This window comes from Thermobia domestica, chromosome 15, assembly GCF_964235325.1.
Source record: "Thermobia domestica chromosome 15, izTheDome1.hap1.1, whole genome shotgun sequence".
NCBI lineage: Eukaryota > Metazoa > Arthropoda > Insecta > Zygentoma > Lepismatidae > Thermobia > Thermobia domestica.
Genome location: NC_137468.1, coordinates 87,337,368 through 87,350,322, shown reverse-complemented (window position 1 = coordinate 87,350,322; position 12,955 = coordinate 87,337,368).

Below are 12,955 nucleotides of genomic sequence, written 5' to 3'. Positions count from 1 at the left end.
AAAAAAGGCTAGAAACTATGCATATTAGCTGATTAACCCTTAAGTACTCGCGCGGGATTTACACAGACACCCCCGCCCCGCAAACTTGGGTTGCTAGCCAGAAGTCCTGATGAAAAACACATAACAAAATGTCTCAAAACGAGTGCAAAAAATCTAGTTGCAGCAAATACTTTTTAAAACATGTCTAGAGTTTTGTTATTGTCTTAATTATTTAAAAAAGTATATTTTTTATTGTAAAAAAATATCAACTTGGGGGTCAATTGGACGGACCCTCGCACGAGTACTGCTGTCAGAATTAGGGATGGCCGGATCCGGATCTCGGATCTGGATCCAGATCTCGGATTTCGGATCTGGATCCGGATCTCGGATTTCGGATCTGGATCCGGATCTCGGATTTCGGATCTGGATCCGGATCTCGAATCTCGGATCTGGATTCGGATCTCGGATCTGGGCTCGGATCTCCGATTTCGGATCTGGATCCGGATCTCGGATTTCGGATCTGGATCCGGATCTCGGATTTCGGATCTGGATCCGGATCTCAAATCTCGGATTTGGATCCGAATCTCGGATCTGGGTTCGAAATTCGGATCTGCATCCGAAATCCGGATCTCAGATCTTGATTCTTATCCAAACTCACATCCCACCCAAATTGTGATAAATTTGAATATCAAAAATTCACCGAAAGTAATTTCACGAAGTCCTGACAGTGAAGAAGAAAATAGAAAATTAAGACGGATATTGACAAGTCTATTTGTCTCCTTCATTCTACACTAAAGATCAAATGCTTGCCTTACTAAAAAATAATCTGATTTGACCCGGATGAGAATTCGATTGTCGAATCTAGGTCCACCCGGTTGCAGGACCGAGACGAAATACACACATATTTATATTTGAAACCGGAATACAAAACTCGAATATTTAAAATTCCTCAATACACCTATTTCTTTGACAGTTAAGAAAACAAACAGTTAAGACAAGTATTGACTAGTTTTTTACGTATATTTATCTTGCTCAGTCTGCTCTAAATATCAAATGTATACCTTACAATTAGATTTAATAATTATTTAGTAAATCACAATATGAGCACCGAGAATAAACTATGAATTTTGGTGCCCCTTATGTAGATTTGAAATTTCGGATTCATACATAGAATCAGGCTGAAAGATAAATATTTGAGATCTGGACACCGAAACAAGTGCTAGTACCAAGATCGTAGCCGTTTTACTTAGGTAATGTGAGCGGAAGACGAGCACTAATTGCGCATGTACCGGTACTTTGGGGAACACGAGAAACTAAAAACAGATAAATATTCTTTTTCAGGGGCAAGTTGCGCTTTAACATGACTTTTCCTGAATGTTGTGTTCAAATACGAATAATGGCGACTTGTTTGAAATAAGTGCTTTTTCTTTTCTGGCAATAAAGTTAGGTACTTTCACATTGAATAAAAATTAGCAAAGCACATTTCACTGATTAGAGTGCTGATTCTTATGGAAGCTTTCACACTTAACCGAAGATTTCCTCATGTGGGTATCGGATTGCCACAATTCACCTTGCTGAAAGACGTGGTTTATCAGGAGGTCGGCCAAGATTCTTTTGGACTTAGCCTGTAGACTGCTTCTGGTCTCAATTATTCCCATATAACAAGACTAACCATATATAAAGTTGGTTCGAAATGTTTTAAAATGTCACTTAAGGGGATAATCGCGATTTAAATATTCGTAAATCAGAAGAGATGTAAAAGTTAAGCGATAAAATAAATCCGATAATTCCTAATGCAACCTAATGATAGCAATAAAACTCCTTATGTAACATTTTCAAAGCTAAGATTAACAGTTTTGTTCCTGAAGAGAGTTTATGGAAACAGAATATTATAAATAGAATTATCATAACGCACCCCCAGAATAAGACTGTCGTAACTCAAAATAGATTTTTAATTGTTATCAATTTTTAACGTGTAATAATTGCAATGTGTATGTATTTAAGAAAGACTTTGTCTGCAATAATTATTACTATACACATTGAAATAACGTTACAATCTTCAAAAAGAGACGAGATAATGAAGTTCCTTTAGATATAACAAATATCTTTGGCTTACTTTTAAAATTGACATTTCAGAGTTACGACTTAAGTAGTACCTCTGACAGCCCCGCATTTCACATCACCATCGCCCTTCATCCTGACAAGTGGGCAATTCACTTACCCACAATGACTTTTCAGGCATTCAGTGACATCAATATCTCAGTTTGGGTTTGGGATCATGCTTCGGTGAACCTTGACTATCACCATCAGCAGCTATTAGAGAAGCGGAACTTATTTCTGTATTAGACAATGTGGGTAACTATAGCTTTTCGTCTATAGAAGACAGAGAGCGTGCCTTAGGTGCCCGTGATCATGGGTTCAATTCCCGGAGAGGCACTCAACAATTTCGATGTTGACCCAGCATCGTGAGGACAATTGGGGAGTTATCTTAAGTAAGAGGTAGCGGACTCCAGTCTAGAAAGCCGGCGTTAGGGACTTCGGGTGTCGATGCGTTGACTACACATCCCCACTTTCAACGTAAGCCCGCTGGTAGGAACCAAAGGACTGTCGTGCCAAGAATTTAGTGTGTTTTAATTATCATAAATGGCTTCTTTATTATTAAATTTTATCCACTATTTTCTTTTCAACTAGTTTGGGAAACTCAGAGCTAGCTAGGCCTACTTGTTTTCTTTTTAATTCATGTTCTAGTTAGCACGACTAATCACTAAGGAAAAACAATCTTTTCAATAAAATTCGCCTCGAGTCTTTCGTAGCTCTAAGTTTAGTTATTTTTAGTTTTCTCTTTTTTTCTTTTTTCAAGTTGAAGGGCGGTTTATCATTCTCCCCTCGCTTACCCTATTCCTTTTTCTAGTTTTACCTATGTTTCTTTGCATGGACATTGCGCCTATACGCACGTGCTTAGTGTGTTCGTTTACAAAAGCGGGCCATTTTCCTGCCACTATAGAAAGTAAGAGTGTACTGTATCAGAGAAATATTAATTGACGTATGTAAGTGAATATATCTGTGACAAAGTCATAATTACTCAGTTTTTGCATCGTACATAGTTTCCTCATCCTTATTAATCTCTTCATCCCCGCTTCCTGAATTCCAGTTCTAGTATTCTTTCTTAATGGAGGACTGATGATGTCTCATGTAGGCTTATTAACTATAACATCAGCAATAAAGAAAGTACGGTTTACTTTGCACTAATTTTAAAACATTACGTTAATTAAATAATAATAATAATAATAATAATAATACGGAGCGAGCTCAGACTACTTGTTAGGATTCTTGCTTCGCAATTGGATAATGCCGGGTTCGAATTCGTAGACCAGCCATCCTGACTGAGAATTTTCCAGGGTTGTTCCTCAGTTATACTGGGCAAATGCTAGGTTAGTACCTTGATCTAAGGCTCTGGAGACCTTCCTTTCATTCCTTTTCCAATGTTTTCATCTATTGATTACTACAGTGTAAAATGGCTTCTGAGGATGTATCTGGTATAGGGATGCGCACGAGACAATATTTGAGGCTGTCTCGTCTCGAAAATGTGCTGTAAAAGTAATGTCTCGACTCGAAAAATGTATTCTTCTCTATTGGAAGAGTTGTGTCTCGACTCGAATTTTGTCAGGAAAATTCTGTCTCGACTCGTCTCGTGCGCGGGCATTCCTAATCTGGTAGCTTATAGTAAATAAACAATAACAACGTAATATATCTTCACGAAACGTGTGGGTTAATTTAACTACAGCCTTACAATCCCAATAGATAGCTAAAGTTTTAATATCAATTTCCTGACTTTTATATACTATTTTCATATTGTTTCAGCTTTCACTTTTCTCATGTATGGTCCGACCGAAAATTGAACCTGAGATCACATGAACAAATGCGAATATGTTAAATATTTTTGAACACTTTAATATACAAAACACAAAACGCTTCAATGATACGATGCATGGATATGTTTTGGTTACGTCTTGCAATGTATGATTAAAGAAGCCAGGAGGGTGAAGAAAAAAATAACAGAAATCTCTTTTATATTTACTCCTTCAACAAACTCCTGACCTCAGAAGGGCAAGCCATAAGTTATGTAACAAAGTCATATAACGAACACAACCATATCGCTCTCGTGTGTACCGGTGTATGTTCGAAAATCTACGGTTGTTCCACGCCAACCAGTCTAAATTTTTTGTTGTATGTACACCTTGTCTCAAAAAGGTTGAGCGCATTCTTTACTGGTGTTTTGAGGCAATAATTTTCTAAGTCCAGCTTCGGGTATCTTCGGGAAAAAGTCAGCCAGGTTCGAACCTCCAAGCCAGCCTTTGCAATCGGGAAAAAGTTTGCAGATTTGTTTTTCTTCTTTTAAATATAATAAGACTTGTTACCAAGTGTTTAAAAAAGCAACATTGATTGAAATACTTAATGATACAATATTTCGAACCCTTTTTTATTTTAATGTCAGCACATGCTTGTTTGTCATTTAGCTCTCCATACGTAATGGAACATTTAAATACGTTAAAGAATCTTTCCATATGTAAAAGAATGCTCAAAGTTTAGAAATAGAACATAATTATCGCCTGAGTACTAAAATAAAAGTCAAAGTAGAACAGAAACAGCGTTTGTAATGGATATGAATGTCATAATTATCTTGAGATCCGTTATACATCGCTAGAAGCATAATTCTAGAAGTCCTTGTGCTAGCTCATTGGTAAGCTGTCGGATTTCAAATCATAAGGTTTTGAGTTCGAATCCCGTTTAGATTAACCCTTTTTATAAATTATATTTTCCGCAATGCATGAAAAATTATATAAAATAATTACATTAGAATACATAAGTTGTGTATATATAACATAATCATTGCAGAACATAGTAATTATTATGTTTAAAATATAACATCTGAGATAATTTTCACAGTAGGTCGGTATTATATATGAGGATGTAAATACAACTTAAAAAACTCGTTCAATAGCAATAAATAAATCATGTAGTGTATTTATTTGCAGCTATTTGTCATATAGAGGGTAATTCTCAACATTCATAATACAGAATGTCATTTATGTTCTTGAAAAGTTATTCGATGCATAAACAGAAGGTATAAACAGAGAATCCAAAGTCGGAACGCTCACAAAAAAATTCATGAACCCCAAAGGTCACGTGAGCAGACTGGAATTGTCCTTGTGAAGCATGCCACAGCAGAAAGTCTTTACATAGATTTTCAATTCAATTCCTGATATATGCTTTTGCAATGTGGAAGTGGTGATGCCTTCAGTCGCCCTTTCTCGCTCGCTCGCTCGCTCACTCTCTATTTATACAGAATATAAAAGTGGATTTATGTGTGTATTTCAACATAATTCTGATATATCTAGAGCAATTTTAACTACATTTCTTACAGTCTGGAAAAAGAGTACTGTCGGGATACATATCAAAAATGCTAGAAACGGGTCGATATTAGTATCGAATCCATAGTTTCGTGGTCGCTTAGGTGAATGGTTCTACTTTCAATTCAAGTCCAACTAAGCTCCCATTAGCACCCAGGGTGGTTACGTAGCGACATAAAGTTATCGAAATCATTCGATATTAGAATCGAATCGTAAGTTTTCAGCGCCGCTAACAGTGCAGCATTTCCCATTAGTCCACAATAGTCCACATTTCACATTAGTCCCATTGCCTAGAGGGCATAATATTTGCAGAGTGCAAAGTTTAAAACTTGAATAATATTTTATTTTTTTCCGTATGAAAAAGTTATAAATCAAGAGCAAATATACTATTTCACGAACAATCCTCTTTTACTATTCTAATATGTTTAATAATAGCGTAAGAAATCTAATAGTAATTCAGAACATGTTTCACAGTTGTTATTTTTTGTTACATAGTTGTAGCTGTAGCATGTAGTGAGTGGAATTTAACTGTAATAAATTCACTAATTAACCATATTCGAATTAAGTTTTATTTTTAAGTTCGGGATGAAGGGGCGGAGAAATATGTAGTTATTGGGGGCACCGAGCTTTTCTACATTTTACTTTCAAGATCTCCATTTTTGTTTTGTCATTTGTTCCTAATAAAAACAGTTCAGTCACTTTTGGATTGTCATAGGATAGTAGGAGTTGGATTTTGGGATGCAGCCTGTGAGATTCTAGAGGAGCTAACTGCTTGAAAAAGTATTTTTGAATCATTTGTAACATATGAAATAAGGATATGTATCATAAAAAATTGAAAGTAACTATGTCTGCGTAATCATCACGGTCAAATTGCAAAGTCAAATAAATTGACGTTTGGTATATAATCAGGCTCCAATCCCAACTGGGAAGTTATCATACGCGTGTCACTTTCATTATAATACATATCCTTAGGGGGAGTAGAAGTCCGAATTTTTGCGAAAAATTGAGTTGAGTTGAGTTTAGTTTAGCGTCCCTTTCAGCAGCGAGGCTATATGAGACGTGGACCTACTGATTAACGTGGAATCCGAACCACATGAGCGAAAAATTGAGTATCTCACAAGCCGTTCAACTGAGAGCTGAAATTCAGCATATAACTCTTTATTAAAAATAAAGAGAATATGTCCTGGCATTTTTTAAAATTATCTTTTATGAGCGGGGGGACGGGGGTGCATTTTCTATATATTGGAAATTGGTAGTGGGTTGATTTGTAAAAATAATCGAAAACGATTGATATTAGTTGAAATTGAGTAATGCAAATTAAAGTTCTTTTTGAATTTTATACCCACTGCTTTCTATTTATAATTGCTGAAGCTGGTGTTTAATATATGGAGCGTTCCGAGCATAAGGCAATCAAGCCATAAAGTTAGAGAAAAATGGCCATAAAATTTGTATTCTAAACTTAATTACATGGGCATTTTCAATTAGTACGGCATGCTTAATTATATAGAAAATTAGTTTCTCTCTCTCTCTCTCTCTGTTTTTTTTTTACGTTGGTCTACTTTTCCTTGATTTGAAACTTTCAAATTTCACCCTATTTTCTACTGAAATGTGTCTGTAAGGCAACAAAGAAATAATTATATATGATAAATTTAAATTCATTTTAATTTGGAAGATGAGAAACACTTTGCCATTATATATCGTAAAGGTCAGACCCACCAGTATTGTAACAGAGAGGTGCTTGAGCCATTAACGGTAGAAATTCAAACTCCGATAAGTGATAATTTCACAGTCTTGTTTTATTACAAGTGTAACCTCTTTAGCCAATGGAGAGGAGGACGTGGGCCATCGGTCAGAGTTGATGTCGATGGGTTTTGGTGGGTCGGAGTTGGTCACAATGGTTCAGAGTGGTTCATAGTTGGTGGTGGGTCAGAGTGGATCACGATGGTTGATGGATCAGAGTGGGCCAATGGGGCATTTGGGTGGTGGGTGATAGTGAATCATGGTGGGTCGTGGATCAAATTTTCATTGACCCACACCATCTCTGGTTAAAATTGTACTAAAGATAAGAGGCACCGAAGATGCATGTCGGCTATTATGCTCAAATTTTGCTCATGGATAGTACTCCACCAGGAAGCAATAAATCTGAAACGGTTCGCGGTATCACCTTCTAGAACTCGAGATGTAGGGGTTTGTCTGATTGGCTAAATTAAGACGTCAATGATTTATCCTTCAACAACCAAGCTTTTTATGATCGTTTCCGTGGAGAAGTCAGAAGAACACGTTCCTAGTAATCGTAATATTGATAGTTTGCGTCCACCCCGGGTATTTGTTTTGTGTTTTTTGATTCACCTAAATATAAACAAATCACACATATAGGCATTTTGACATATTTTGGGAGAGTAATTTTGTGGTTCGTTGGCGTTTCATCGCGTCTCTGCTGCTGGTAGTAAAGTTTTCAAAATGGAACTTGGGCCACCACGGATCGTCGCTGCGAGACCACCAATTTCTGGCGAGAGGTCAATAGTTGACCATGTGTAGTCCACCGACGCTTACAGCTTAGAGTAATGAACGATGTCTTTGCCTTGTAGAGTTCATGACTACCGACGTCGACAGTCAACTAGCCTTTAGTATTCCTTTACTAACCATCTATTGTTCATGTTTGTACACGGTGTTGTCATAATAATAATAATAATAATAATAATAATAATAATAATAATAATAATAATAATAATAATAATAATAATAATAATAATAATAATAATAATAATAATTATTATTATTATTATTATTATTATTATTATTATTATTATTATTATTATTATTATTATTATTATTATTATTTGTAGTAATAGTAGTATAATTGATGATAGAATAATTATTGTCTATGTATTGTCCAGGTAGGACTACACACAGGATTTTGCTCGTTTTGGTTCGACTTGACTCTAATCCGAGTCGAGTTGGAAGATATTTTTCGCGCCGAGTCCAAGAGTAGACCTCAAAGATGTCTGTTTCGAGTTGAGTCGAGTTTCAAAGAAAAGTCGTTCGTGCCCATCCCTACTAATGAGAGCTTAATCGGAGTTAAGCGAAATTGAAAGTCTCACTATTTATCTAAGCGACCCCGAAAACTATGAATCTAATATCGATCATTTTCTACCAATCTTTTATATGTATCCCCCTCCCATTCACCATAGGTAACCCGACAGCACTCTTTTCGAAACTATAAGAAATGTGGTTAAAATTACTCTAGGCCAGTGGTTCTCAATCTAATTCCTATCACGATCCCCTTTTATCACACGCTCTTGCCAGCGACCCTTTTATAATTTGTTTTATAATAAGCTTGTGTGGGATTTTTAACATACCTATTTCTATAATAGTAGAATCCATTTTTTTGTTTATAGTGAACAGTGCCATGGAAAATCAGCGCCCGGGGCGAGAGTATAGTACGATGTCACCGTATATATGAGTGACGTCGACAGACTAGCTACGAAGCGCCACCATGGTTGGCACGAAGCTCAATAACATTTTCAAAATAAACCCTACCTTTCCTTAATTTTGAGCACATTTTATTACGTTTTTCCTTCTATTTTACACATGTGCACATGCACTTTCCTAACATGAGTAACACACTTCCTCCGAAATGTGTGGCCCCTTTTTTCGGCGCCCGGCACTGACAGTGGATACAGTAACTGTAATATCTATATTCCCAACGACGAAGGTGCTGGTTCAAGATGGATGTTAAACTCCTTCATTGAAGAGGCCATTAACGTATCCGATCTAAGCCCACAACTTCTTGACCAAATAATAGAATGATCATGCGACAAGTCTTTGCAACTGTTTTTTTGTAACGAAGACTTGGACAAGTTCTGCCTGATGAGGAGAGAAGAATATCCTGGTCTGGGGATTGCTGCTTTAAAAGTAATAATTCCATTTGCTATATCGTACTTGTGCGAAAGTGTGTTTTTTATGGTAAACATTAAAACAAAGATAAGAAATCGCTTATCAGTTGAAAATGGCTTGATAATGTTCGTCATGAAGATTGAACCGGACATTGCTGAACTAGTGAAATTACACCATGCTTAGGTGTCTCATTAGGTTTTAATTTTAATTTTATTTCAATGTGCAGGTTTTGTTGCATGTGTATTTTTCTAGTATTTCTATATACAGTTCTCATTAGTTTTATATCATACCTCTTAGATTTAAATTCATTTTTAAACAACTCTACTAACTAACTAACTCTATGGCCTATGGAACCCGGAGGTTCAATGCCGCGTTCACAAAAGCTCTACACTGACTTCTATCCTTAGCCAATTGGATCCAGTTTCTACTTTGTATTCGTATCTCAGCGAAATCCATCTTAATACTGTCCTCCAATCTGCGCCTAGGTCTTCCTAATGGTCGTTTTCCGATTGGTCTTCCAGTCAAGATTTTGAAAGCGTTTCTACTTTCTTCCATTCTAGCTACATGACCTGCCCACCTAAGCCTTCTAGACTTGACGACCCTAACAATGTTGGGTAAACCGTATAAATTATGCAGTTCCTCGTTATGAAGTTTCCGCCATTCCCGTTCCTCTTGGGTCCGAATATTCGTCTAAGGATCTTGTTCTCAAATACTTTCAGTCTATGTTCTTCCCTCAAAGTAAGCGACCATGTTTCGCAACCATACAGAACAACAGGCATGATTATCGTTTTGTATATTTTAAGCTTCAAATTTCTCGACAGAATTCGCGACGACAAGACTTTGAACCGAATAGTAACACGAATTCTACACCCTTTGAAAATGTTCAGTAGACTTATTTTTTTATTGTTCTTTACAGTGTGTATAAAAAACAAAAGTATGCCTATCAGAACAAAATTAAAAATAATATTTAAAAATAATTTCTGGTATTAGATTCTAACTATATTTATCTCTTCCGCCTATCTTCGCGATCCCCTAGGGGCCGCGACTCCCAGGTTGAGAAACCCTGCCCTAGGCATACATGAGTTATGTTGGAACATACATACATACACTTTTATGTGTATAAATGCAGATAAGAGAGAGTTCAGAGAGAGCGATTAAGGAATTACCGCTCTCAATCTCTTCACTTTACTTTTGCGATTCGCGAATTTCTTACGTGACAGTTTGGGGCTAGCTAGTTTTTTGTCTTGGACCACGATCCGATTTTCGATATGCTCTACCTAAATGCTGTAATGCGAATATTGAGAAGTTATCTGCGATGAAAGTAGCTGCAAATAAATACATTACATAACTTATTTATTGCTATTACACGATTTTTTAAATTTGTATTCAATATTCACACATAACACACCGACGTTCTGTCAATACCTCAGATGTTATATTTTAAAGATAAGAATTACTTATGTCGTGAAATGATATGAATATATATATTCAACTGATATATACAACTGATGATATGAATATATATATTCAACTGATATATACAACTGATGAATTGTAATGTAACTATTTTACATAATTTTCATGCATTGAGGAAAGTAGAATATCACAAAAGAATTTCACCTGAACGGGTATCGAACGCACGATTTAAACGCTCGGTGGTGTACCACTGAGCTAACATGACCGCTTTTCGGAAGCTGCTTCTGAAATATAACTGAGCTCATACGTAAATGCTCTTTTCCGTATGGAAATCACAATGACGAAACGAGAGTGTGAATACATAGTCTCGAAATATTGTATCATTAAGTATTTCAATGTTACTTTTTTCTACACTTAATACCATTTCAACATGTCTTATTATATTTAACAGAAGGAAAAACATATCTGTACATCGTTTCCCGATTACTAAGGTTGGCTTTGGAGGTTCGAACCAGCAGCTTTAGTTTACTGTTTTCCGAAGGTACCCGAAGTTGGACTTCGAAAGATTTTGTCTCAAAACAGCTATCATCATATCGCTCAATCTGTTTGGTATATGGTATATGTTTTTATACGTGTAAAGTCAGTATAACAATTCATTCTTTAAACAGCTTTTCGTATGTATTAATATTCCTTTATAAAAACTGTTTTTGATATTATTATTACGGCACACCATTTTCAGATTTCTTTCGCGAGTCGTTGACCAAGTCGTTCCCCACCAGCGTTGCCAGACTCACAGCTCGGAATTATTCCAAAACCTGATCGAACTTATGCTAGATTCGGTCAAATTATGCTAGATCCTCATAATTACTAATTCAGGAGTTTAAAAAACGAAGTTGAGATACGATAACGTAACTTAAAATACACAGAGAGCAAGAATGCAATACTTCACGCACCAAAATTTTAACTCAGCTAAATTAATGCAGTCGTTGCCAGACTCAATGGCGTATATATCGTATAAATGAATGCAAAGTTTTTGTTTACATATTTTGAAAGAAAATTACTTCGCAGCATAAGGGGAGTCGGGAATCGTCTGCTAGGGGGGGGGGGCGGCAGATTTTTGGTCGGTCTCGGAGCTGTCATTTCAGGAATAAATATGATCATGAAGTCAGAAATAAAGATGGTGAAGTTGTCAAAAAGTTGGGGGGAGAATGGCCCCCATAGCTCCGCCCATGCCTCGGAGTTAAAGGATTAGAAAACCCTGGGTGGAGCCACAAAAAATCCCAAAGACGTTTCGAACTTTCTTCGGAAAATAAGACTGCCTGTGAGGTTTACCGACTGTATGAATCAATGGAAGAGGATACATTTCTGCCGTTCTTTTTCTTCCCACGACCAACTTCTTTCTCATCTCCAGGTTTTACGGCTTTCTGATAAACTTGCTGAAATTGTGCTAGATTTGGGCAGGATGCTAAAAGCAAGATGCTAGATGCTAGAGACATGCAAATTATGCTAGATCTAGCATCATTATGCTAGATCTGGCAACGCTGTTCCCCACAATAGGCGTGTCGTGCAAGTAACCAATCACACGTCAGGTACTATCTTTTACCTATTGCTTCCTTCTCACAGCTCAGAACATTGGTAACTATGGATAGACGTACAGCAGTAATTACTTTATGGGAGTTGGAAGGTTATTCTGCAACTGCAGCTAGCAGGCGAGTAGGTGTCCCGGCCTCTACAGGAAGGCGATGGATTCGGAAATATGGTGCTACAGGTCAGACTGATAATTTACGATCTCCTGGTCGTCCGCATGTGTCAACCGAAGCCCAAGATGCGAGATTAGTAAACGAAGCCCGGTTAGACCCACTAAGGACGTCTAGACAGCTAAGGGAAGTTTCTCTCTTTCCTGGTAAAAAGCATACAGCTCTGCGAAGGCTTCGTCATGCTGGGTTACGTGGCCGTGTTGCTGCCGTGAAGGAAAAACTCTCAGACGACCACAAAATTTACCGTCTCGCGTTTGCACAGGCGAATGTGGGTCTCAATTGGGAAAACGTAGTTTTCTCAGATGAATCCATATTCACAACATCAAAGGAGGGACGCCGTTTTGTGTATCGTCCGAGAGGCACCCGATATGACCATGGATATGTGGCTGCTTGCAATCGCAGTGGCCATGTATCTATTTTATGTTGGGGTTGGATTTCCAGTCGCGGAGCAGGACAGCTTCATAGAATTGAAGGACATCTGGACAATGCTCAGTA